Source organism: Mesoplodon mirus (assembly GCF_964341445.2).
Source record: "Mesoplodon mirus genome assembly, chromosome: 4".
In the NCBI taxonomy this organism is placed as follows: Eukaryota; Metazoa; Chordata; class Mammalia; order Artiodactyla; family Ziphiidae; genus Mesoplodon; species Mesoplodon mirus.
The window spans coordinates 142,971,183-142,999,004 of NC_138979.1; the positions used below are offsets into that span (position 1 = coordinate 142,971,183).

The 27,822-nt window shown below is 39.6% G+C and overlaps 1 protein-coding gene across 5 annotated transcripts in view; it reads left to right on the forward strand.

Moving 5' to 3' along the window:
• Positions 1-27,822, forward strand: part of FBXO34 (F-box protein 34) — a 78,561-nt gene that overhangs the window by 10,344 nt on the left and 40,395 nt on the right. For 2 of the 5 annotated variants that reach the window (XR_014293672.1, XM_082616950.1), the window contains exon 2: positions 4,189-4,293. The exons of 1 other annotated variant lie outside the window; for it this stretch is intronic. The gene's annotated coding sequence lies outside the window, so the exon portion shown is untranslated. Of the gene's footprint in view, positions 1-4,188; positions 4,294-20,668; positions 20,775-27,822 lie in introns of all 5 variants that reach the window. 2 more of the 5 variants (XM_082616951.1, XM_082616952.1) reach the window with 2 other exon arrangements.

Below are 27,822 nucleotides of genomic sequence, written 5' to 3' on the forward strand. Positions count from 1 at the left end.
GCATCCCCTGCATCGGCAGGCGGACTCTCAACCACTGCGCCATCAGGGAAGCCCTCTTTATTTCTTTTGACTAGGTCTTATGCCAAACATTTTATGTGTATTTTAAAAAAAAAATCTTGATAACAACTGTATGAGGAAAGTATTTGTGTCCCTTTTTTCTTGCAGAAAACTGAGTCTTAACCTGCTATATAAATAAATAAATAAAATAAAATTCAAAAAGAGGGCTTCCCTGGTGGCGCAGTGGTTGAGAGTCTGCCTGCCGATGCAGGGGACACGGGTTCATGCCCCGGTCCGGGAGGATCCCACATGCCGCGGAGCGGCTAGGGGTCCGTGAGCCATGGCCGCTGAGCCTGCACGTCTGGAGCTTGTGCTCCGCAACGGGAGAGGCCACAACAGTGACAGGCTCGCGTACCGCAAAATAAATAAATAAATAAATAAAAATAAAAAAGGAGAAAAAGAAATTCAAAAAGAAAAAAAAAAGAAAACTGAGTCTTAGAGGTTATGCAGCTTGCCTAGGCAGTGTGTTGGAGCTGTATTTCAAACCCACGCAGTCTGACTATTGAGGAACTTCACTACACAAAAAGCCTTCCTAGTGAAGAGCACCTAGAAGTGAAAAAGAAATTAGCAACACCTTAGTGAAACTTCAGAGAGATCTTTTATTTGCTCCAGCTTCTCAAGAGTTAAGTAGATTGACTGAGACCACTGTGATTGAAGCAGTAATGTTAGGTTAAAGTTAAGCAATGCTGATTTAAATAAAGTGTATTTTAAATAAAACCAGAGCTAGCTCCTAACCAGATCCTATTTTACTTAGACTTATAGTTTAGCTCAAGAACATTTTAGCTTATCTCTGGGGCAGAACTTGTATGCTCTTCCTTCATTTTCCCTAAAAATTAGATTCAGCAGGAGGGCAAAAGTTATAATGTGGCTGTATAGTGAGGATCATTTAGTGGAGGAGTAGAGGGATAGACAGTGGGTAGGCTTTGCTGTTCTGGATTTTTAAGAAAAAACTTCCCTGTAATTTGTATAAAATTATACTAAATGAAAATAGTCATCCACTACCTACCATACAAAATAATTTGTAATTTCAAATTTTGATTAGAAAATTCTGATTCTTTAATGTGAATTACTCTTTGAACCTTAATTAACTGTTTGTCTATCTTTTTTTTCTTGTAAGATGGCATATTTTATTCCCTTTGCCATAAGAATATTTCTTCTTTGTTCCCATAAATTAATTTTAATTCACTTTTAAAACACTAGTGATTTAAGGGTAGCCTAGAATCTATAATTGCAAGAAATTATGCTTAAGGATACATATTTATATGCTGAAGCCAGTAATGTGCTTTCCATAGAAGTTGTAAGACACTATTGTGTACATAGCTAGTAGAATCATTTTATTGAACAAAACTTCTCCAAAGCAAAATGTGACATACTTTTTTGGAGATACATTAAGACTGTTTTCTGGCTTGCGATGGTCATTGGTGAGACCGTTTCCCTTTTAGGCTTCCAGAACTGTGATGAGAGCATCACACTTCATTAGGTACTTTTCTTGATGCTACCATTCAACTTTAGTGGGATGAAAGTACTGAAAAGATTTTTTTCTTGTACACTTCTTTTTTTCCCCTTTAAAGGAGCCAAGAAAGGCTTCTTTCTCAAATGCATGATGGGGGAAAATAATGGTTCAGAAGAGTTTATGGTGAGAACAGTAATCCTCTTGTCCTATGCCTCCCAGTTCCTTTCCTGAGGGAACTACTTCAATTGTTTCTCTATTTGATTCTTTTAGTGATAATCCCCCATATTAATGTGCTTTTACTTCCATTTCTTTTAAAAAATTAATTAATTAATTAATTAATTTTGGCTGCGTTGGGTCTTCATTGCTGCTCATGGGCTTTCTCTAGTTGTGGTGAGCAGGGGTTACTCTTCATTGTGGTGAGCAGGCTTCTTATTGTGGTGGCTTCTCTTGTTGCGGAGCATGGGCTCTAGGCACATGGGCTTCAGTAGTTGTGGCACGCGGGCTTCAGTAGTTGTGGCGCACGGGCTTCAGTAGTTGTGGCGCACGGGCTTAGTTGCTCTGCGGCATGTGGGATCTTCCTGGCCCAGGGCTCGAACCTGTGTTCCCTGCATTGGCAGGCGGATTCTTAACCACTGCGCCACCATGGAAGCCCTACTTCCATTTCTTGATTTGTCCATTTTAAGCATTATCTATTGACTTTCTGGAGTGATAGTCAAGATTTAGCTCCCATTTACCACCTGTCAAGAATTACAAAGGGAACTTCCCTGGTGCACCACAACGAAGAGTAGCTCCCACTCGCTGCAACCAGGGAAAAGCCCGCGTGCAGCAATGAAGACCCAGAGCAGACAAAAAATAAATAAATAAATAAAATAAAATAAATTAATTAAAAAAAAAAAGAATCCGCCTGCCAGTGCAGGGGACACTGGTTCGATTCCTGGTCCAGGAAGATCCCACATGCTGCAGAACATCTAAGCCCTATGCCACAACTACTGAGCTCATGCGCCACAACTACTGAGCCTGTGCTCTAAGGCACAGCTACTGACACCGTGTGCTGCAACTACTGAAGCCTGCACCTGGGGCCTGTGCTCCGCAAAAAGAGAAGCCACTGTGATGAGAAGCCTGCGCAACGCAGCGAAGAGTAGCCCCTACTCACCACAACTAGAGAAAGCCCGCATGCAGCAACAAAGACCAAATGCAGCCAAAAAAAAAAAAAAAAAAAAAAGGAATTAGAAAGGATCTGAGAGTTTACTCTACCTGAAGCTAACAAATTAGCCTGCCACAGTTTCATGGGTGCTGGTGGAAGGTGAAGACTCCTATTCTGGTAGGAGGCAGAGTCAGAGATGAAGTAGAGTTTATTACTCACAGCAGTAGCAGTAGCTAGGGTATCAAGATTCATTTGTGCCAGTATCCTGAGCCACAGTTCCCACAGGGCACTGAGGGGAGGACCAGATAACACCTGTTCACATAATGAGTTTTTGTTACTGGAGAAAACTCTGAGTTTAGGGGTTGCAAATATTTTATAATGGGCAGTAAGCATGCCTGCTCTGCTCCAGAGGGAGACAGTGGTATGCTGGCTCTTCGCTCTGGAAGAAGAGTTTCTGTCTTCTAAGGTGGTTTGATATATGAACATCCTTGAGATCATATTCCAGAACAAAGAGCAGACCGCGCCTCGCTTGCAAGACATAGAGACCCATGAAGAATTATATCCCAACACCACTACCCCATTCCCTACCTTCTTTTTGAAATAGTTATATATCATCATTTTTAGCTCTGGTCACCTTAGTAAATACTATACGTTTATTTTTATTTCATTAACAATAGGTGGTATGTTTTGACTTCTGGCTTTGAAAGACGAGTGTTTTGGTTAGGGATCCTTATTATAAGTGTTAGAAAACCAGTCCAGGGCCTCCCTGGTGGCGCAGTGGTTGAGAGTCCGCCTGCCGATGCAGGGGATACGGGTTCGTGCCCCGGTCTGGGAGGATCCCATGTGCCGCGGAGCGGCTGGGCCCGTGAGCCATGGCCGCTGGGCCTGCGCGTCCGGAGCCTGTGCTCCGCGGTGGGGGAGGCCACAGCAGTGAGAGGCCCGCATACCGCAAAAAAAAAAAAAAAAAAAAAAAAAGAAAACCAGTCCAGTTAGAACTTAAGTGAGAAAGGAAATTGGTTTCCAGAACTGAGAGTCCAGGGGGATAGAGTAGGATTGGATCCATGTGCTCAAATGTTACTTTGAAGAATTGGTCTCTCACTGTATCTGTGTGCTTTCCTCCTTTGGCTTTATTTTCAGTAACCTCCTACTTCACCTCTCTCCCCCACCAGCACGGATTCTCAGCTCTGTGCTTATTTCTGAACCAGTTGCTATGGCAAGGTGGAGAGAATAGATTAGAATAGTCAGAGCCTGGTCACATGCCCAGATGGAGATGGGTGTGGAGTCCGCCCCATTTGAAGCACATGCGTTGGGGTCGGGAGAAGGTAGTTCTACAAAGATAAAACAGGGTGCCATGACCTCTCCACATCAGAGTTCTCTGTTGTAGTTTTTTGGAAGGGGGGTGTTGTTAGCTTTTATAACTGACCTTAAGTTTTTCATTTTCTATAAGATAGAATGAAATTTCTGGTATCTCCCTTTTTCATAGTTACCCCTCTCTTGATGTCCTGTATCTTCTGCTCTAATCTGTTTTATTTAGAACTGCTGCTCAGTGAACATCCTGTGACTTGCCTTCATTATGCTCATTTCGCAGAGAGTCATCTTCCTTGGTTTATTGCCTTGTTTTGCTGGGGTACATACTAAGGTAAGATGTGTGGGAGGTAAATATTGAGTAATTCCTTGTCTGAAAATGTTTTTATTTTATTCTTAAAATGGAATGTTAGTGTGGCTGGGAGTAGAATTCTAGGTTGAACATAATTTTCTGTCAGAACTTCAAAGGCATTGCTTCATTATTCACTAGTATTCTTCAATATTGATAAGTCTTAGTTCAATTTGATTCTTTTTTAAAAAATTTATTTTATTGAAATATAGTTGATTTACAGTGTTGTGTTAATTTCTGCTGTACAGCAAAATGATTCAGTTATACCTATCTGTACATTCTTTTTCATATTCTTTTCCATTATGGTTTATCCAAGGGTATTGAATATAGTTCCCTGTGCTATACAGTAGGACCTTGTTGTCTATCCATTCTATATATAATAGTTTGCTAATCACAAATTCCCAACCTCTCCCCCATCCTTGGCAACCACAAGTCTGTTCTCTATGTCTGCGAGTTGGTTTCTGTTTTGTAGATAAGCTCGTTTGTGTCATTTTAAATTCCACATATAGTGATATCATATGGTATCCGTCTTTCTCTTTTTTTTAATTTAATTTTTATTTTATATTGGAGTATAGTTTATTTACAATGCTATGTTAGTTTCAGGTGTACAGCAAAGTGATTCAGTTTTACATATACATATATCCATTCTTTCTCAGATTCTTTTCCCATCTAGGTTATCACAGAATGTTGAGTAGAGTTCCCTGTGCTATGCAGTAGGTCCTTGTTGATTATTTTATATATAGTAGTGCGTGTATGTTCATCCCAAACTCCTAATTTATCCCTCCCCCCCCACCTTTCCCCTTTGGTAACCATAGGTTTGTTTTCTATGTCTGTGAGTCTGTTTCTGTTATGTAAATAAGTTCATTTGTATCATTTTTTTTTTTAGATTCCACCTCAAACTGATATCATATGGTATTTGTCTTTCTCTGTCTGACTTACTTCACTTATTATGATAATCTCTAGGTCCATCCTTTTTTTTTTTGCCCACGCCATGCAGCATGCGAGATCTTAGTTCCCCGACCAGGGATCAAACCCACGCCCCGGGAAGTGGGAGTGCAGAGTCTTAACCACTGGACTGCCAGGGAAGTCCCTAGGTCCATCCACGTTGCTGCAAATGGCATTATTTCATATTTCATTCTTTTTAATGGCTGAGTAATATTTCATTGTATGTGTGTGTGTGTGTGCGTGTGTGTGTGTGTGTGTGTGTGTGTGTGTAGACACACACACATCCTATATCTTCTTTATCCATTCCTCTGTTGATGGGCATTTAGGTTGTTTCCATGTCTTGGCTATTCTAAATAGTGCTGCTGTTAACATTGGGGTGCATGTATCTTTTCAAATTATAGTTTTGTCTGGATATATGCCCAGGAGTGGAATTGCTGGATCATATGGCAACTCTATTTTTAGTTTTTTGAGGAACCTCCATACTGTTTTCCATAGTGGCTGCACATTCTCACCAACAGTGCACGGGGTGTTCCCTTTTCTCCACACCCTCTCCAGCATTTGTTATTTGTAGACTTTTTAGTGATGGCCTTTCTAACCGGTGTGAGGTGGAACCTCATTGTAGTTTTGATTTGCATTTCTCTAATAATTAGCAATCATGAGCATCTTTTCATGTGCTTGTTGGCCATCTATAAGTCTTTTTTTGAGAAATGTCTATTTAGGCCTTCTGTCCATTTTTCTTTTTTTTAATTAATTAATTTTATTTTATTTTATTTATTTTTGGCTGTGTTGGGTCTTTGATGCTGTGCATGGGCTTTCTCTAGTTGCGGCGAGGTGGGGGCTACTCTTCGTTGCGGTGCATGGGCTTCTCATTGCGGTGGCTTCTTGTTGCAGAGAACAGGCTGTAGGTGTGCAGGCTTCAGTAGTTATGGCTCCCGGGCTCAGTAGTTGTGGCTCATAGGCTCTAGAGAGCAGGCTCAGTAGTTGTGGCACACGGGCTTAGTTGCTTCGCGGTATGTGGGATCTTCCAGGACCAGGGCTCGAACCCATGTCCCCTACTTTGGCAGGTGGATTCTTAACCACTGCACCACCAGGGAAGCCCTTCTGCCCATTTTTCGATTGGGTTGTTTGGTTGTTATTGAGTTGTGTGAGCTGTTTGTATTTTTGGAAATTAAGCCCTTGTCAGTTGCATCATTTGCAAGTATTTTCTCCAGTCCGTAGGTTGTCTTTTTGTTTTATTTATGGTTTCCTTTGCTGTATAAAAACTTGTAAGTTTGATTAGGTGCCATTTGTTTATTTTTGGTTTTATTTCTATTGCCGTGGGAGAAGGCCAGTTTGATTCTTGTTCCTTTGCAGATGAGCTGCCATTTCTCTGGAGGCTTTTTTGTCTTTGTTGTCTGAAATTTCCCAGTGATATAACTTGGTGTGGGTCTCTATTCATTTGAGCACTGAGTGCCCCCTATTAATTGGAAGACTCTATAAATCTATTAGTTTATTAAATCTTTTAGTTGTAGAAAATTTATATTTCTCTGAAAATTTCCTCTCTTCAAGTTTTTTTTCCTTTTAATTCTGGAATTTTTGTTAGTTAAATACTGACCTCCTGGACTGATGCTGTGTGTCGTTCGGTTAATTTCTTGTCTCTGTTTCCTGTTTCTACTTTCTAGGTTTTGTTTCCACCATATGAAACCTTATACTGCCTTTTTTTTTTTAAAGAAGATATTGGGGGTAGGAGTTTATTAATTAATTTATTTTTGCTGTGTTGGGTCTTCGTTTCTGTGCAAGGGCTTTCTTTAGTTGTGGCAAGCGGGGGCCACTCTTCATCGCGGTGCACAGGCCTCTCACTATCGCTGCCTCTCTTGTTGCGGAGCACAGGCTCCAGACGTGCAGGCTCAGTAGTTGTGGCTCATGGGCCTAGTTGCTCCGCGGCATGTGGGACCCTCCCAGACCAGGGCTCGAACCCATGTCCCCTGCATTAGCAGGCAGATTCTCAACCACTGCGCCCCACCAGGGAAGCCCTATACTGCCTTAAAAAAATTTTTTTTTCAAGAGTCTTTTCTTGTACTCTTTTGCCTTTTCACAGCTTCCTGTCTTGCTTTATGAATGCAACATCTTGCCTTTCTGAGGATCTCAGTTAGAGAGCTTTTCACAAGTTCTGTTTTGTTTTATGAATTGTTTATTCCTTTGTCACATTTCTTTAATTTTTTGTTTCCTTGTCTCTTTCATGTTACAGATGTTTGATTCTGATTTAACCAATAAAATGGAAGAATGAAGCAATATGAAACTGATTGGGATCTCTATCTAGACAGGGTTCGTCAGCTGGTGAACTTTGCATTAGGGTGGGCAGTTAGGGGACCCTATTAGCCTTGGTCAGTGGTTCTAATGTAATAGCTGCCGTTAATTCTCTCCAGACTATTTAATTTCATTAAAGAAGGACCTGCCAGAGTTTTTTTGTTTTGTTAGTTTCCTTTGTTTATTTTGTTTTTTTAATAATGTAAAATCTCAAAGGTAACCAGGAATGTGAAGGGGGTCAATGATCTCTAGGGTCTAGAATGTTCAAGTGGTCACCTTTCCTGCGCTTCAGGGTGAAAAGTTAGGCTACAGAGTAGTATAGCAGAGAGTAGCCCAGATGTTGGAACCAGACTGTTTGGGTTCAAGTCTGGTTCTGCTACTTAGTTATAGGAAGCTACTTAACAAGTTACTTAACCTTTCAGTGCCCCACTATTCTCATTTGTAATTTTTGGACAATAATAGTACCTATCTATTAGGTTGTTAAGAGGACTTAGTTAAAAATGCATATTAAATAGTGGCATTTAGTAAAATCTCAGAAAGTGTTAATTTCTTTTTCTCCCTTCCAGTAATAACAATTATGGTGGTGATTGCCCACAGCAGAAATTTTGGCAGGATTAGGTAATTTTAGATTGTGTTTTTCTCTTTAGAACCTCAAAGTGGTATCATTGGTATCATTACTTGAAGTGCTGAGATGTATATGGGCAAATGTTTTCATAAGTCTTTCAAAGGTCCTCATCTTCCCTCCAAAAAAGGATCTCACTCAAGATAACTTGATAAAAGTAGTTTTGGAGCACAGCCAGAAAACTAGCAATGAAAAAATACCATTTTCACGCCCAGAAACTCTATGTACAATCAGAATCATATGTGCTCAGGGTGTTAGGAAGCTTTGTTTCCATACAAAACATTCACTGACAATCCTACTTCTTAAACCTGAGAAACACTGAAAGTTTCTTTATAAATGGATATCTAGGGCAAGACTGGCAGGAGGAAATAATTCTTGAAAAAAAATTTTTTTTTCTTTGCTTCGAGTGTTCCCCCAATTATGGTGGAACACTGTGAGATTTTCCTTACCATACTCTCTGCTATTTGTAAAATTCAGGTGATTTTTTTTTTTTTTTTTTTTTTGGCTGCTTTGGGTCTTCGTTGCTGTGTGTGGGCTTTCTCTAGCTGCAGCGAGCGGGGGCTACTCTTTGTTGTGGTACACAGGCTTCTCATTGCGATGGCTTCTCTTGTTTCGGAACACCGGCTCTAGGCGCGCAGGCTTCAGTAGTTGTGACACGTGGGCTCAGTTGTGGGCTCACGTGGGCTCTAGAGCTCAGGCTCAGTAGTTGTGGCGCATGGGCTTAGTTGCTCCGTGGCATGTGGGATCTTCCCGGCCCACGGGTTCCTGAACCCGTGTCCATTGCATTGGCAGGCAGATTCTTAACCACTGTGCCACCAAGGAAGCCCGGCAGGTGGATTCTTAACCACTGCGCCACCAGGGAAGTCCCAGTAAAAGTCTTGTGTGGTGGTTCTTGCCCTCCTCCCCCCAAACTTGACCCTTATCTGAACTAAGATGTTTTAGTTTGGGTTATTTATCTTTTTTTTTTTCCTTCTCTCACATAGTGGAGGAAGTTCTTAGAATCTATTATTGTTACTGTTATTATAATCATATTATTTACGTTTTAAAACGGAAACACACACAAAGGTAGAGTCACTGAGCCCCTATATACGTACCAGTTAGTTTCAATATTTTGCCATACTTGTTTATTCTTGTCCCAATTAAATTTTTTAAAGCAAATTCTAGATATCATGTCATTTTGGACCTAAATACATCAATATGTGTCTTTAAAAAATGCATTTTCCCCCATAACCACAATACCATTATCCTACCTAATAAAATTAACAGATTTATCTGACACCTAGCTTCTGAATTTTACTCTCCATCTTAGTATCATAAGATTCCTTTATGTCATCTAAAACCCAGATATGTTCAAGTTATATGTGGTATCATTTTTAAATGACTTGGTTTTCATTTACATAAAAATATTTGCATCTTGCAAGTATTTGCCTTCTAACTTGTTATGGAAAATTTTAATCACATAAAAGTAGATGAAATGCATTAGTAAAGCCCCATGTACCTATCACCCAGCTTTGACAGTAATCAAATCATGCCTAATTTTGTTTCATTTATTCCCCCTCTTCTTCCTCCTGGATTATTTTCAAGCAAATCCCAGGTATCATTTCATTTGGAGTCTAGTGCGTCTTTAAAAGATAAGGACTCTTTAAAAAAAAATCTATCTATCTATCTATCTATCTCACCCCCCTTAAATTCCTTAGTATCATCAGATATCCAGTGTTCAAATGTCTGGTTGTCTCATATCATAGTTTGAATCAGTATCCATATAAAGTCCCTAATTTGCAGTTGGTTGGTAATGACTTTTAAGTCCCTTTTAATCTAGAGGTTCCCCTTGCTGCCTCTCTCATTTTCTCTCTCCCTTGAAATCTATTTATTAAAGAAATAGGGTTTTATGTCCTTTAGAGTTTCTCAGAGTCTGGATTTTAATGACTCTATCCCTGGGGCTTAGCTTAATTAACATATTCTTATGTCTTCTGTATCTCCTGTAAATTGGTGATTGAATCTGGAGGCATACTTCCTTATAGAATATATAATACATGCAAATGATAAAGGTTTAAAATGGTACAAAAGGGTATATATTGAAAAGTCAGTCATTTTCTCACAGTGTACCTTTACGTGTCTTCCCCAGAAGCAATTATTGTGTGTAGAGTGAATGATATGTTTTTATTAAGCTGTTATATCACCAGTAAGCATACTAAATATCCTAATAATTCTGAAGATATAAAGATCACTAATTTGTACATTTTAGAATTTGGTTTTTTTAAATTTATTTTTAATTTTTACTTTGTTGTTGTTTGTTTTATTTGGCTGCATTGGGTCTTATTTGCGACACGTGGGATCTTCATTGTGGCATGCAGGATCTTTTGTTGTGGTGCGTGTGCTCCAGAGCACGCGGGCTCAGTAGTTGCGGTGCACGGGCTTAGTTGTCCTGCGACATGTGGGATCTTAGTTCCCCAACCAGGGATCGAACCCGCGTCCCCTGTGTTGGAAGGTGGATTCTTAACCACTGGACCACCAGGGAAGTCCCTAAAATTTTTTTATATTTTATTGAAGTATAGTTGATTTACAGTGTTGTGTTAGTTTCTGGTGTACAGCAAAGTGATTCAGTTATACATATATATTCTTTTTTATATTCTTTTCCATTATAGGTTATTACAAGATATTGAACATAGTTTCCTGTACTATACAGTAGGACCTCGTTGTTTCTCTATTTTATGTATAGTGGTTTGTATCTGCTAATCCCAAACTCCTAATTTATCCCTCTCCCCTTTCCCCTTTGGTAACCATAAATTTTTCTATGTCTGTGAGTCTGTTTCTGTTTTGTAAATAAGTTTATTTGTATCATATTTTAGAGCCCACATATAAGCGATATCATATGATATTTGTCTTTCTCTGTCTGACTTACTTAGTATAATAATCTCTGGGTCTATCCACATTGCTGCAGATGGCATTATTTCATTCTTTTTTATGGCTCAGTAGTATTCCATTGTGTGTGTGGGGTGTGTGTGTGCCTGTACCACATCTTCTTTATCCATCTGTTGATGGACATTGAGGTTGCTTCCATGTCTTGGCTATTGTTAATAGCGCTGCTGTGAATATTGAGGTGCATGTATGATTTTGAATTATAATTTTCTCCGGATATATGCCCAGGAGTAGGATTGCTGAATCATATGGTAACTCTAGTTTTTTAAGGAACCTCCATACTATTCTCCATCATGGCTGCACCAATTTGCATTCCCACCAACCGTGTAGGAGGGTTCCCTTTTCTCCACACCCTCTCTAGCATTTATTGTTTGTGGAGTTTTTAATGATGGCTATTCGGACTGGTGAGAGGTGATGCCTTGATTTGCATTTCTCTAATAATTAGTGATGTTGAGCATCTTTTCATGTGCCTGTTGGCCGGCCATCTGTAAGTCTTCTTCAGAGAAATGTCTTTTTTTTTTTTAAAGAATCCATGATAAACTTTATTTTTTAAAATTTGTTTATTTATTTTTGGCTGTATTGGGTCTTTGTTGCTGCGCGTGGGCTTTCTCTAGTTGCGGCGAGCGGGGGCTCCTCTTCGTTGCGCTCTGTGTGCTCCTTGTTGCAGTGGCTGCTCTTGCTGTGGAGCACAGGCTCTAGGCGTGTGGGCTTCAGTAGTTGTGGCTTGCAGGCTCAGTAGTTGTGGTTCACAGGCTCTAGAGCACAGGCTTAGTAGTTGTGGTGCGTGGGCTTAGTTGCTCTGCAGCATGTGGGATCTTCCTGGACTAGGGCTCAAACCCGTGTCCCCTGCATTGGCAGGTGGATTCTTAACCACTGCACCATGAGGGACGTCACAGAAATGTAATTTTTTGATTGGGTTGTTTGTTTTTTGTTATCGAGTTGTATGAGCTGTTTGTATATTTTGGAAATTAGGCCCTTGTCAGTCGCATCACTTGCAAATATTTTCTCCCAATCTGTAGGTTGTCTTTTTGTTTTGTTTATGGATTCTTTTGATGTGCAAAAGCTTGTAAGTTTGATTAGGTCCCATTTGTTTATTTTTGCTTTTATTTCTATTGCATTGGGAGAGTGAACTAAGAAAATATTGCTATGATTTGTGTCAGAGAATGTTTTGCCTGTGGTCTCTTCTAGGAGTTTTACGGTGTCCTATCTTATATTTAAATCTTTAAGCCATTTTGAGTTTGCATATGGTGTGAGGAATTGTTCTGATTCCATTGATTTACATGCAGCTGTCTAGCTTTACCAACACAACTTGTTGAAGAGACTGTCTTTTCTCCACTGTATAGTCTTGCCTCCTTTGTCAAAAATAATTGACCATAGGTGTGTGGATTTATTTCTGGACTCTATTCTGTTCCATTGATCCATATGTCTGTTTTCATGCCAATACCACACTGTTTTGATTACTGTAGCTTTGTAGTACTGTCTGGGAGGTTTATGCCTTCAGCTTTGTTCTTTTTCTTCAGGATTGCTTTGGGAATTCTGGGTCTTTTGTAGTTCCATGTAAATTTTAGGATTATTTGTTCTAGTTATTTGAAAAATGTCACAGGTAATTTGATAGGGATCACATTAAATCTGTAGATTGCTTTGGGTAGTATGGCCATTAGAATTTAATTTAAATAGTGTATAAGTATATGATGCCATTTAAGATGTGGCATTTTCTTTTTGGTGAAGCAGAATTTTTAAGGTGAGGTGGTAGCTAATTAGAAATTGTTCAAGCTTGATTCCTTGGCACTGCAGTGGACTGCTCTTCACACAGTGAACAACATGAATAGTAACCCCGTTAAGGGAAACATTAAAAAGAATTTTTATTAACATTATTCAATATCTGATACAGTTAGCTTTATTTTCTTAAATATGAAGATAGTGGAGTTCTGTGGTTTCTTCATGTAAAATGAGGGCAATATTTATATCAGTGGGCTTTGGTGGGTCTTGAGTGAGAAAGCTCCTAGCACAGTACCAAGTATGGAAGAGATACTTGAATGTTAGCTTCCTTTTCTGTAAGCATGGCCATAATTAACCATGAGACTCCTCTGCTTAAGTAGAATATTTTGGGTACGAGATGGGTGGCCAGGGAAACCATACCCAGTTTAAAGGGTTAGGTTGGGTCAAGAACAGGTCTGCTAGAGTGAGCCAGGGTGTACAATCTGAGTCACTTGGTCAGGACAGGTTGTGGAACTGCTGGTTAGAACAGGTGAGTTATGCCACATGTACCCATAGTCCACTACTATTTCTTGTGGCCCCTCCCCCCCACCTCAGCCCCCTCCCCAGTGGTTTTGCTGTCTGACAGACAGTACAGTTCAGAAGATAGGCATTAGATCAGTTTTAGGCGTACAGGAAGAACAGTGATTGGATTACTGGGAAGACAAGCAGCGGGGGCGGGGGGCATGGGAAGCCAGGGACCAAGCAAGCTCACTGGCCAGAAGATGTAGGTGTAGCTTTAGCTGCATAAGAGCAAGCTGGTTACAAAGTTATACGCAGAAAGTCTAATGAGAACAAAAATAGGTTAACACTTTCTGGCTCCTTAAGTGATAGTTTCTTTCATGAGACCAACCTAAAAACAATTTACTGGTAAGAGTATTCCAACCAAGCTTCTAGATTTGAATTGTGGGACATCAGCTGGAGATGACTTTTGGATTTTATTTCTGTTTACCAGCTAGATCAGACATTTGGACCTGGGATAATGAACATCTGTTAATTTGCCTCTGCTTGATCATGTAGGAAATTTGTATGATGTTAGGTTAGTTAATAGGATAGAAATGTAAATGCCTTTGCTCACATCAAGTGATTCCGTAGTATTTTGTTTGGGAGAAAGTATAGAGGTAGCAGAGTGTTCTCAAGGAAACTCCCCTTAGTTATTTTTCTCATAGCTAGACGTGGGTCTGAATACTCTGTGACTAGAGTAGGCTTTATAATTAGAAAGTAGTGCTGGGACTTCCCTGGTGGCGCAGTGGTTAAGAATCCTCCTGCCAATGCAGGGGACACGGGTTCGAGCCCTGATTCAGGAAGATCCCACGTGCCACAACTACTGAGCCTGTGCTCTAGAGCCTGTGCTCTAGAGCCCGTGCTCCGCAACAAGAGAAGCCACTGCAATGAGAAGCCCGTGCACCGCAACGAAGAGTAGCCCCCGCTCGCCGCAACTAGAGAGCCTGCGCGCAGCAACGAAGACCCAACACAGCCAAAAATAAATAAATTAATTAATTTAAAAAAATGAAAGTAGGGCTAAGTGGTTACTTACTAGATATGGGAAACAAATTGTATGGTGTTTCCTGGGTTTAGAGAAGAATTGATTGATTAAAGGAAAAGAAATTGTTTTCCCTTCTTTGGCAAGGTTCTTTCTAAATCCAATCTAATAGTCTTTGGGCAAATATGTCCAAGTATAAGGGACTTGCCTGTGATTTGAACTAAATCTGTTTCCTTTTTCTGGTGAATAATGGAATAGTAAAGGGGCTAATAGTTGTCGGCTTGTGGAGGGATTCTGAGGCAAGTAAATCTTGCCACCACTGTTTGCTCCTAGTGTTCCTTAATTTAAGCAGGTAGTTTTATGTTCCTGTTCTAGAACAACTCTGAAAACAATATATTGGATCAGAGTGGAGTGTAAGAAATAGTCAAGGACATTGTGCATTCATTGAGTGGAGTAGAAGGTACCCACATGGCCTACATTATTCTCATACAATAGAACTACCTAGTTAAAACAGATAGATAAAAAATATTTTAATACGTATTAATTTCTAGAGTTCTTTAAGACCCTCCCCCTCTTTTAAGCACAGGCTATTCATTCTTTTCGATAAAATTTATGTGTTATCATCATTACAGGAATTGCTCCAGCTGTTGAAAAATAATTATACTAGAGTGAGCACTTGTTTTGGTTTGCTTTGAACAAAGTAGACAACACCTATCTGCATGATTATAGTATCAACTGGGTATTGTGCTGAGTGATCTAATCCTCACCACAACTCTGAAATATCAGAAGTAGTGACTTGCCAAGGCCATAGAACTAAGAAATGGTTATTCTTAGAGTAGAATCCAGGCTTTACTAGAAGTGAGGTGATATTTTGCTTAAAAATTTGTGTGTGGCGGGTGTTATTTAAGTAATTTACTGTATCTAAGGCTATGATATCATAATTTACTAACTTTTACCAGGTTTTACAAATCAGAATTTGATAGCTGGGACAACACCCCCTTGTGCCCCCCAACATGGAGGTAAACTAGGATTGGAGTCTCTAGTTTCGTAGGCGTTAGCCTGTGGGGAGCTGTTGGGAAGGGAAGAATTTGAATCCCCTTTCTATTTCTGTAGTTGTAAAGTTTCTGGAACTTTTGGAGCCATGGGAACATGTTTTGTTTTTTCCTTATCCCCTTAATTTCCTTCTCCCTCATCTTTCCACTCCCACTCCCCAATAAAAATAAACATAGTTGTGAAAGAGGGCTAAGGGTATTGTGAATCCAACAGGTTCAGACAAGTGTTGTAAGTGTGAAGGGCAGGAAGCCATGTTTGCTAGGACCAAGTTACTGCCTGAGAAGAAACGTGTCCTTAGAGAAGAGAAAGCCTGGGTACAAGGGTAGTAAAGAGGGAGACAATTTCAGTTCCTCTTGAAGACTGTCATTCATGTGGATCCTGTAGGGCTAATGTAAAGAGGAGTTGTCTCACTAAACTGATGGAAGGCCCTCGTTGTTCTGTGTCCAAGTGGATCAGAGGCATTTTCTTTCTGAACTATAGTGAGTGGTCTGTTGAGCACATAGGAGCTGAGTGTGGAGTCTTAAGTAATAGTCAAGCACATTGTACATTCATTGCCTGGAGTAGAAGGTACCCACAGTGGCCTGGGTTGTTCTGATACAATAGAATAGACAGAAGAGAACAACAAAAATGAAACAATTTTCAGTTCCTTAAATTTTAGCAGTTTGTTTTGAGATCCATTTATAATAGTAAATAAATTTATAAGTGAGTTGAATCAACAAGTTTTTGCTTGGTTGCTGTTGCAACTCTAATGGTTCCTTTCCCTACTGGGAATCCAGGTGGACATTTTTAGAGAGGGAGAGGAATTCCTCAGGTCCACACAGGGCGTGGCAGAGTGGAACTGGAAGCTCACTTCCAGATGCTTCCTCAGACAAAACTTGTTCCCTGGGCCTCCCTGGTGGCGCAGTGGTTGAGAGTCCGCCTGCCGATGCAGGGGATACGGGTTTGTGCCCCGGTCTGGGAGGATCCCATATGCCGCGGAGCGGCTGGGCCCGTGAGCCATGGCCGCTGGGCCTGCGCATCCGGAGCCTGTGCTCCGCAACGGGGGAGGCCACAACAGTGAGAGGCCCGCATACCGCAAAAAGAAAAAAAAAAACCAAAAAAAAAAAACTTGTTCCCTTTAGGAGGCTGCTGGGTGATGCCCACTATTCGGAACAACTAACAGTCCTGAGAACCCATAGCAGCACGTAGTAGGTGCTGAGTTGACAGACTTTGTTAATTGAATACATGACTCTTTTGGGACACAAAAAGCAAGCCTTGAGGCTGGGAGGGGATCCTCAATCTTGTCTTCAAACAGGAGGTCTTGCTCCTTTTTGGTGTGGGTGGGTGAAATGGGGCTTGGGAAGGGAAGAGGTGCATCATGAATTCTTTTGTAAACAGAGGACAACGGGGTGTTGGGAAGAGGATGTGAGCAGGCACATCCCAGAAATTGAGCACAGAGGACTCAGTGGCTGGACCCTCACCTCTGCTCTCTCCGTATCACACTATCTCCCACCCAAGACACAGGGCCAACAGCTCACCCAGGTGGACTCTTGAGAAAAGTACTTGATTATGTCACCTGGCGTAAGTGTTCACCTGGCATTGGTGATCTGCTGAAAAATATTTGAGATGTGTCTCATATACCCCCATGAACTTGGGACTATGAATGTAGCAGGGTCTAATACTACGATGATATTAAATAAATAAACTTCCTCGTTTTGCATTTAGGTTTTACAAACTTTAAGTTTGAAAAGCATGCTGTTAGTCCTTTGGCAAAGCTGTCTGAAGTTGAACAATCTTTGCTCATGGAATGATTTCCCTACCACTGGAGAGGTTCAGGATGTGTGATCTCTTAGGGGATGGGTTATGAAAATATATTGGTACACCTGAAACTTACATAATAATTGTACATCAACTATACCTCAATTAAAAAAAACACTAAAGCTGTATGAAAGGCTGTGTTTTAAAAAGGCGCCCCAGGGCTTCCCTGGTGGCGCAGTGGTTGAGAGTCTGCCTGCTGATGCAGGGGACATGGGTTCGTGCCCCGGTCCGGGAAAATCCCACATGCCTTGGAACGGCTGGGCCCGTGAGCCATGGCCGCTGAGCCTGGGCGTCCGGAGCCTGTGCTCCGTGGTGGGAGAGGCCACTGCAGTGAGAGGCCTGCGTACCGCAAAAAAAAAAAATAAATAAATAAATAAATAAATAAATAAAATAAAAAAATAAAAAGGCGCCCCAAATGATCACATCCTAATATTAAAGCTGACTGTGCAAAAAGTAAATTAAAAGAAATAATAAAAGGGACTCATTTTTTCCCCACTGATTGAACCCAACAGTTCTTTTTTACTAAATCATCTATTTATTTATTTATTTATTTATGGCTGTGTTGGGTCTTTGTTGCTGTGCGCGGGCTTTCTCTAGTTGCGGTGAGCGGGGAGCTCTTCGTTGCTGTGCGAGGGCTTCCCATTGTCGTAGCTTCTCTTGTTGTGGAGCACAGGCCCTAGGAGCACAGGCTTCAGTAGTTGTGGCATGTGGGCTCAGTAGTTGTGGCTTGCAGGCTCTAGAGCTCAGGCTCAGTAATTGTGGCGCACAGGCTTAGTTGCTCCGTGGCATGTGGGATCTTCCCGGGCCAGGGCTCAAACCCGTGTCCCTTGCATTGGCAGGCAGATTCTTAACCACTGCACCACCAGGGAAGCCCCCAACAGTTCTTAAGAATGAGGCTGACATTAAAATCTCAAAGGGGAAAAAATATATATATATATCATATTGAAAATAGGTAACCTTTAGATTATATACACATTTTGTTCATTTATAAAATGTAAAAATTAAAGATTTTCCCAAATCTAGAAAAATAAAACTGGGAAAAAGCCTTTAAATTTCTTCTTTTCTCATTCCTCACCCACGTTAGGTTTTCATAATTATAATCAATACCTGTGTTTCCTTCCTATTTGGAAATATGGTTACTTCGTACATAGAGGGTTTTTTTTTTTTTTTTCGGTACACGGGCCTCTCACTGTTGTGGCCTCTCCCGTTGCGGAGCCTGTGCTCTGGACGCACAGGCTCAGCGGCCATGGCTCACGGGCCCAGCTGCTCCGCAGCATGTGCGATCTTCCCAGACCGGGGCACAAACCCGTGTCCCCTGCATCGGCAGGCAGACTCTGAACCACTGCGCCACCAGGGAAGCCCTAGAGTTTTTATTAAAAAAGGGGGTTCAAACCTCCTCTGCTTCCACCATCCAAATGTAAATAAAGCTTATTTCCATTGATTCCATTTCAGTTAACAACTTTAAGTCCCTCTCCACTTACCAGGCAGTGAACTTTTTTTGAAAAGGATGGTTTTTTAGTGGGTTTATATACTCTGGTGGTATTTGCATACACATTTTATTTTTAAAATATATAGATAGCTTAATTCTAATTCATTTGTAACACAGATGTACTACTGATTTGTTCAGCTGAAGCAAACAACAGTCAAAGAAAAACCCTTACCCTTTATTCCAGTCGAAATTTTTGGTAGCTTTTATTCTTTGGTTTTCTGTCATATTCCAGGCTATTTGTGAGCTCTCCTGTTATTGCTAAAGTTATAAGAAACTGGCTATCTTGGGTGAAAGGGGCAGAAGTTTGCAGCCTTAAATGAACTTACTGACTTACCATTTGCCCATTCCTGCACATCTTTTCAAGAAAAAGTAGATTTGTTAACATCATTGGACAAGGGGCACAAACAAAACATTATACTTTGGAAGATAGCGGCTGTGTTAAATCTTCGTCATTCTCTTTTGAAAATACTCAGAATACAAAGTAACACCAAAGAGGAGCTTTGATATCACTGTGGAGTTGAATGTCTCATTTGCAAACACTTTTAAGTAACCTTGTATATAATGAGCTTCTCCTATTAGCTTGTTTGAATATATTGGTGTCTCTTTTTTTCCCCGTTTATGGGGAAAATAAGTGTCTGTGTGAATGGCTCTATGAACAATAGACTTCTCTCACTGTTTTGTGTTGTCTCTTATCCATGGGCCAAATTTTAACTAGAAATCTATGATTCAAGTGATATAATTAACAACTTTTACTCTTCCCTTTATAAATCAACTATAAGGATCTATATACCAAAGGATATTTGAAAGAAGTAGGAATATGAATTTGAACCTAAGTTTTTAAAGTTTACCTTAGAGGGGCTTATAAACAAATTTTTTCATTTGTTTGTTTTTTTGTTAATGAAACAGCTTAAACAAATGTTGATTCTGATCAGAAACTTAAGAAGAGACTTCAGAAGAGCTGAAATTTCAAGTGTTTACAAAGATAGCTCCCTTTTCCTGAGTGCTCACAAGTATTTTTTGCTAGGCACTTTACATGCATGTGTGTTAAGGACATAGAACAGGATTATTGTTGTCATATTATTACTAGACCCATGAGTGAGGTTTTTTTTTTTTAAGCTCTTTGGGAAGTTCTAATATGCTGCTAAGGTGAGAACGATTGCTCTAGGAAGATTCACGGATTTCTGGCTTGGGCCTCTGGGTGGATAGTTGTGCCTTTTGAAGATATAATATGGAAAGAAAGAGGCTTAGTTTGTAAATATGTGGTTGGGTTGGCAGTTGGAAATAGGATCTGAAGCCCAGAGGCAAAGTCAGTTCTAAAGATGAGGTGTGGGAGAATTATTGGCAGCTAGATGGTACTCAAAGTTAGGGGATTAGGTGAAACTGCCTTGGGAGAGATTGCATGTAGAAGAGAAGACCCAGAATTCTGGGGAACCTTGAGATGTTTTGAGTGGGCGGAAGGAGAGGAACCAGAGAACAAGTGTTCAAAAAAGAAGTAGCAACAAGGGAGTGAGTGATATTTCGGAAGCCAAGGGAGAAGATAGGGTCAAGTTATAGGGGACAGACTTGCGTAGCACATGGTAGGTGCTCCATACATTTTTGTTGCAAGTAGAATTGAATTAGTTTTAAGGAGTCATAAGTTTCCACTGGATTATCAGTTAGGAGGCTGCTGGTGACCTTGGTAAAAATAATTTCATTGGACTAGTGTTTCTCCTACCTTACTGTGGCCTCTTCTTGGTCTCTTGTAAGTTTCCTATCCTAACTATCAGAGTTTTGTAGGGCTTTGCTGTGTAGGTCATTGATTCTCCAAGTGTGGTTCCCCAGACTTGCAACATCAACATCAATTTGTTAGAAATGAAAATTCTCAGGTCCCACCCAGACCTACTGAGTCAGAAACTCTGGGGATGGGATCCAGCCATCTGTGTTTTAACAAGCCCTCCAGGTGATTGTGATGCTTATGAAACTTGAAAACCAATGTTTTAAGACCTTTTCTCTGTCTGTGCTTTCTCCTTAGGTATTTAATCTATTATCATGGCTTGAGTTACCATGCTGTATGCCCAAACTTCCAAATTTATCTCCTTGGTCCAGTTCTTCTGAGGACCAGGTCCACAGATCCAGCTGTATGTTAATTCATTTTGACTTTGATATCTCATAGTCATAGGGACTATCGTCCACACAGATGTTTACACTAGAAACCTAAGTTTGATCTACTTTCTTACGCAAATACTAACAAGTTCTAACCACATTCTACTTTACTGGTTTATACACATAAATGAAATAGTGATAATATTAATAATATAATGAATAAATGCCTCCTAAGTTGTGTGAAACACATCTTTCAGGAAGTCTTAATTCTCAAAGCTGCTAATAAGTGATCAACCTGTCTTGCTGAGTGTGATTCCAGAGTTTAAAGGTTAAAAGTGTTATAAAACATGGTCTCTAAACCTAAGTTGAGTACTTCACCTAGTGCTCAACCAAAGAAACTTGTGTATAAATGTATAATATATCTGCTTACTGTACAGGATTGAATATATAAAACTAGGTCAGTTGTAATTAATTGATAGGCAATTTCCAGGGAAGGGTGGGTTTTGAAGTGTTAGAGTGTGGGGGGCTTTGGGGCCAGAATGCTTTGGTTCAAGTCATGGTAGCACCACTTGCTGTGACCTTGGGCAAGTCACTTTCCTCCACTATGCCTCAGCTTCCTTATCTGTAAAATGAGGACAGTAACTGTCCATACCTCAAAGAGTTGTTAGGCTTAAATATAATAGTTAAGGGTTTGGAGTAAGAAGTGTCTGGCACATAGGTAAAGGTTCAGTAAATGCAGGCTACATTATTACCATCTCTTCCACTTATTCACTGTACTCCAGCCATTCTTAAATTCTCTTAGCTACTAGTAGCCATTCAGACGTGCCATGCACTTTTATGTTTTAAAATGCTTATGCATCCAGGTCTTCACTAAACTCTCCTGATTCTCCAGATTAGGTTAGGATTCCTTTTGTATGTTTCCTTAATACCCTGTTTTTTAAAAGAGACAGCTTTATTGAAACATAATTCACATACCACACAATTAACCCATATAGAGTGTACAGTTCAGTGCTATTCACAGAGTTGTGTAATCATCACCAAAATCAATTTTAGAACATTTGATTCAAGTCATGAGAGTACTACCTGCTATCATGAAGATACCAAAAAGAACCCTTATACTCATTAGCAGTCACACGCATTTCCCCCATCCCTCCAGCTACTAGCAACCACTAAATCTACTTTCTGTCTCTCTAGATTTGCTTATTCTGTACATTTCGTATAAATGGAATCATACATTATGTGGTCTTTTGTGTCTGGCTTCTTTCACTTACTGTAATGTTTTCAAGGTAGCACATATCGGTACTTCATTCCTTTTTATGGCTGAATAGTATCTCACTACATGAATATACACTATTTATTCATCAATTGATGGACATTTAGGTTGTTTCTACTTTTTGGCTATTATGAATAATGCTGTTATGAACATCCATGTACAAGTTTTGTGTAGATAAATGTTTTCATTTCTCGAGAGTACATAACTAAGAGTGGAATTGCTGGATCATGTGGTAGCTCTCTCTGTTTAGTCTTTTGAAGAACTGCCAAACTGTTTCCACGGCTGCTGTATATTTTACATTTCCAACCTGAGTATATGACAGTTCCAGCTTCGCCATATTCTTGCCAACAATTATTATCTCTTTTTGATTCTAGCCATCCTTAAGTGGATGTGAAGTGGTTTCGATTTGCATTTCCCGGATGACTAATGATGTTGAGCATTTTTTCATATGTTTATTGCCATTAGTATATCTTCTTTGGAGAATGTCCTTTCCTCATTTTAAATTGAGTTATCTCTTTGTATTATTATTTCTTTGTATTATTTGTATTTCTTTCTATTTTATTGAGTTACAAGAATTCATTATATTCTAGATACAAATCCTTTATCAGACATATTATTTGCTGCAAGTATTTTCTCCCATTCTGGGAGGTTGTGTTTTTTACTTTCTTGATAGTAAAAATTAAAAGTTCTAAATTTTGGTGGAGTCTATTTTTTCTTCTGTTGCTTATACTTTTGGTGTCATATCTAAGAAACCATTGCCTAATCCAAGGTCATGAACACTTAAAAGTTTTATAGTTTTAGCTCTTATTTGTTTTATAACTATTTTTCTGTCTTCCCTGTTAGAATGTCAGCACCACAGGAGGGCTTGGATGATGCTTATCTAATTTATTTTTGTTGTTTGGAGCTCGTTTAAATCTTGGAAAATACTAAGTGTTCAATAATGATTGTTAGTTATTTTGGAAAGGCAGACTTTAAGGAGCTATTATCAAAATGTATTTAAACACCCTAACTTGAAACACTTTTCTATTTTTTCTTTAAAAGCTAGGAACTGAAATATTGTATTTTGTTGGTGTTGCCAGGAGTTGTATTTATACTGCCGACGTTTAGGAGACTTAAAATAAGTGTGTTTATTATGATTGCCTTCCTTAGTTCTCAGAACTTGTCTCTCTTTAGCTTACAAAATTGGGCTTTGTATCTGTACAAAATTGGGCAAATTGCATTTGCTTTTAGCCTTGGAGAGTTTTGTTTATTACTCTGGTCTCCATCAGTGATTCTAGAATAAACCAATGAGCAAGTCCCATGTTTCTAAACTTCTCTGTTTCCTTGTGATAAACAAAACTTTCATGCCACTTTCCAGGAGTCTGATAAACACCCGCAGTAGGTGTTGAAAGACAGATTCTCTTTACTGATTATTTCTACCAGGAAAGAGAATTTTGTGGGGGTTTGCTACCACAGATTGTTACTCCCTCCTGTCATACTAGATATGAGGTTAGGGTAGCATCTGAAATGAGGGCTTTGGCATATATTAAATTCAACTATTGTGACTTTCTTTCGAGGTTAATGTATACTTTGTCATTATAAAACTGAATACTTAATCTTTTTTTATATATACATTTATTTATTTATCTGTTTATTTTGGCTGCATTGGGTCTTTGTTGCTGCGCTCAGGCTTTCTCTAGTTGCGGTGAGCGGGGGCTACTCTTCGTTGCGGCGCGCGGGCTTCTCATTGCGGTGGCTTCTCTTGTTGCGGAGCACGGGTTCTAGGCACACGGGCTTGAGTAGCTGCGGCACGCGGGCTCAGTAGTTGTGGCACATGGGCCCTAGAGCACAGGCTCAGTAGTTGTGGCACACGGGCTTAGTTGCTCCGCGGCATGTGGGATCTTCCTGGACCAGGGCTTGAACCTGTGTCCCCTGCGTTGGCAGGCGGATTCTTAACCACTGCACCACCAGGGAAGCCCCTGCATACTTAATCTTTTGAGGAGGGAGAACTGACACTTTGATAATGAGTGATTTTATACCTTAGATTATAAAATCTGTTTTTAGTTTCTGTTTTTTAGTGTATTGGTGTTATAAAGTAACTTTAAAATGAAAAGTATCTTGAACTGGTGCATTAACCAGATGTAGGTATATTGCTAGACTTTGGACAGAATCCTGGAGGAATATTTTTAGGATTAAGCTAAATCATGGACGGAAATACCACCCCGTCTAACTTTTTTTTTTTAATGTGGGTTTAAGAAGGTCTCAGTAGTGGGTGTTTATAAAAAATGTATATGTGTTTGTATGCATTAAACAAATTTAGGGTTTTACATCAGAATAAATCAAGCCATCTGATACCTTCTAAGGATGCACAAAGGAAAGAATAGTATTTGGATTTATTGCTTAGTTACAGTGACATGTCTGCTGGTAAAGTGATGAAATTGTTTAATGAGTTAGTATATGTCTCAATTCTAATAAAATTGGCTATAGGTTTATGTTTATGCTTGTGATTTTAGCTTTTACTATGGTAACCTCCGTTCTACCATTTAAAAATTTAAAAAGACTTTCCAGAATTGAGTGCTGTACTTTTTATATTGGGAATCGCAGATCATCTCTAATTCTTGAAACACCAGCCCTGAGTTTCCTTAATACCATCACTGTCATCCTCATTCATGAAAAAATTTTTCAGAATATATAAGTTTGGGTTTTTTTTTTTTTTTTTTTTTTTTGCGGTACGCGGGCGTCTCACTGTTGTGGCCTCTCCCGTTGCGGAGCACAGGCTCTGGATGCGCAGGCTCAGCGGCCATGGCTCATGGACCCAACCGCTCCGCGGCATATGGGATCTTCCTGGACCGGGGCACAAACCCACGTCCTCTGCATTGGCAGGTGGACTCTCAACCACTGCGCCACCAGGGAAGCCCTAAGTTTGGGTATTAATTAGACATAATTTCAAGTCACTTTGGGGGGTGGGGCTGGAATCTTTCAATGAATTCTTCTGTATTTCAATTTCCTTATACTCTCCCACCACTTTATTTTACTGTGAACTTGAATAATTTTATGTTTTCATATGATTTTTCTTTGATCCATAGCAGTCAGTTTTATTACAAAACAAAAGCATAAAACAAAATACCCCAAACTGAAGCTTCCACAAATGTCAAGCGATTGGCAGAGTTCCTGTACTTCAGAGTAGTGAGGGTGAGGTGAGGGTTTGATTGAAGTCAATGATTTATTAGTTTTCTATGTTCTGTTCAATTAAGCTGCTTTTTCTTTTGACCTTTAAGTAGGTTCCAAATACATAAAACAGATTGAATTCATTTATATTTTCTTATTTTGCTTTAAAAATAATTTATTATTTATAATAAATAATTCTGAAAAGATTTACAGCATTATACTTGCTTTGGGCAGTTTTTTGGAATGCCATTTGGAGACATGAGATGTACCTCTGTTTTGCTTTTTGCAGTGCTTTGGGTAAGTGCTAAACTTCTTGCATCGTTCTCACCGAGTTTACAGGATAAGTTTAAAAGTATGGCCTCAGTCTTAATGATAAATGATTTTGCCTAAAGTCACTGTAAATAACAAATAATTTAGGTGGCCAACCGTTTATTTATTTATTTGGTTGCACCAGGTCTTATTTGCGGCAGGCAGGCTCCTTAGTTGTGGCAGGTGGGCTCCTTAGCTGCAGCATGTGGGCTCCTTAGTTGCAGCTCCTGGGTTCCTTTAGTTGTGGCTCGCCAGCTCCTTAGTTGTGGCATGTGAACTCGTAGTGTGGCATGCATGTGGGATCCAGTTCCCTGACCAGGGATTGAACCCAGGCCCCCTGAATTGGGAGTGCAGAGTCTTATCCACTGCACTGCCAGGGAAGTCCCGGTGGCCAACCTTTTTTTTTCTTCTTAAAAAATTTTTATTTATTTTCTTTTTTGGCCATGTCGGGCAGCATGTAGGATCTTAGTTTCCCGACTAGGGATCGAACCCATGCCCCCTGCAGTGGAAGCACAGAGTCTTAACCACTGGACCACCAGGGAAGTCCCCAACCTATTTTTTAAAAAGTATTTATTTATCCGTGCCAGGTCTTAGTTGAAGCACACGGGCTCTTTGTTGCGGCATGTGGGATCTTTTACTTGCGGCATGTGGGATCTAGTTCCCTGACCAGGGATCGAACCTGGGCCCCCTGCATTGGGAGCGTGGAGTCTTAACCATTGGACCACCAGGGAAGTACCATCCCAACCTATTTTTATTGTAAACTTTTTTCTAGGTTTGGAGCTCTCTGTGAGGCTGGTTTTCAAAATACACATTTAAAAAAGATTTGTTAAAAATATGGGTTTTATCTACCTTGTGATTTTTGGCAGAAACTTTCATAAATGGTTCCTATTCTTAGAGCAAAATAGGGCAGTAGATACTGAACCTACTGAGGAGCTGCCCAAGAAGAGCTTAAACTCTGTGGGGTCTTTTAAAAACAGCGTGTCTGAGAAGATACTCCCCTTTCAGTTTAGTTTGAGCAGTAGCTCTCTCGTACTAGCTATTAACCTAAAATAGAAGTTCTAATTAATGCATTAGAATTGTATCTGAACGTAATATTCCATAAATATGGGTCTTAAAAGCAACCTATTAAAATTGTTGTATAAAAGTTTTCACTGAATTTTATCCCTCATTTTTTTTCCATTTTACTAGTAATAGTACTATGTTTATGTATAAAGCTATGTTGATGTAATTATGGTAATATCATTGTTTAAGCTCTTTTTTGTCCCTTTTCTGATTTTTGCCTTGAAGCCAGTTAACAGAACGTCAACTATTGTAATTAATTTAGATTGAATACATTGCTTACAATATTGACATGCCACGATGACAGATAAAGTACCGTATTTTAAACCTGTGTAGTCTAGTAGTACAGAGTAGCTCACTGTTTTATCAGATAAATTTTACATTCTAGCTGAAAGGCCTACTTAAATATGTGTGCATGTATATAATACATAGTCCTCTTCCCAGTCATTTATAAAACAATTAGCTTATACTGTGCTTGAAAGTAAGCCATGAAGTTATGTGATTACCAGATTTTCAAAAACAATTGCTTAATGTTTTCAACTTCATTATGGTTAGGAAAACGGAGTCAGGAAAACCAGTGGGAGAATAATTTGTTTCCTGAGGAATAGAGCAGTAGAATAACCACAACAAACCAAGCATTAGGTTTTATGTTACTTATTGCCTTCCTTCAGTTTCCATTTTCATTAAATGTTTGTGAAACACCTGGTTTTCTCTAGCGTTGCAGTGCCTATGTTTAAAGCTTTCTACTATAGTTGTTTCTACATAGTATCCTTTTGAAAATTATATGATGTCAAATCTAGTATCCCGTGCATATATTTTAAGTTTACAGATTATACAAGGAAATAATAAGCATCTTTGTGCTTAAAAAAAGGCCATATTTACATCTTAGTAAATGGAACCTTTCTCGACTAGTGCTTTTCAAATAGTAAAAATTTTTATTGTGTAAAGGAGGAAGGGAACTTAAGCATCGGCATTATGATCATTTTTTCCCATATCCTATTAGCTAATTCCAAGATTGTTTAATATGGTATCCACCCATTTCATTTGGCTGCAACCTTTGCTCTTATGAAAGTAAGACTGATTGTTCTGAATTGCTCTGTATATGTGCTTTGGCACAGCATGAAGGTACCCTTAATAACATTGCCATTGTCTTTAAAACAGCTTGCAGCTATGACTACAAATAAAAGGGTGTGACAGGAGGGCATGACAGATAATGGTTCTTTTTTCCGCCCCTAGTGTTTAACAAATCTGCTTTGGACTGTGAGCCTTTTGTGTTTCCAGGACTACCTACTGTA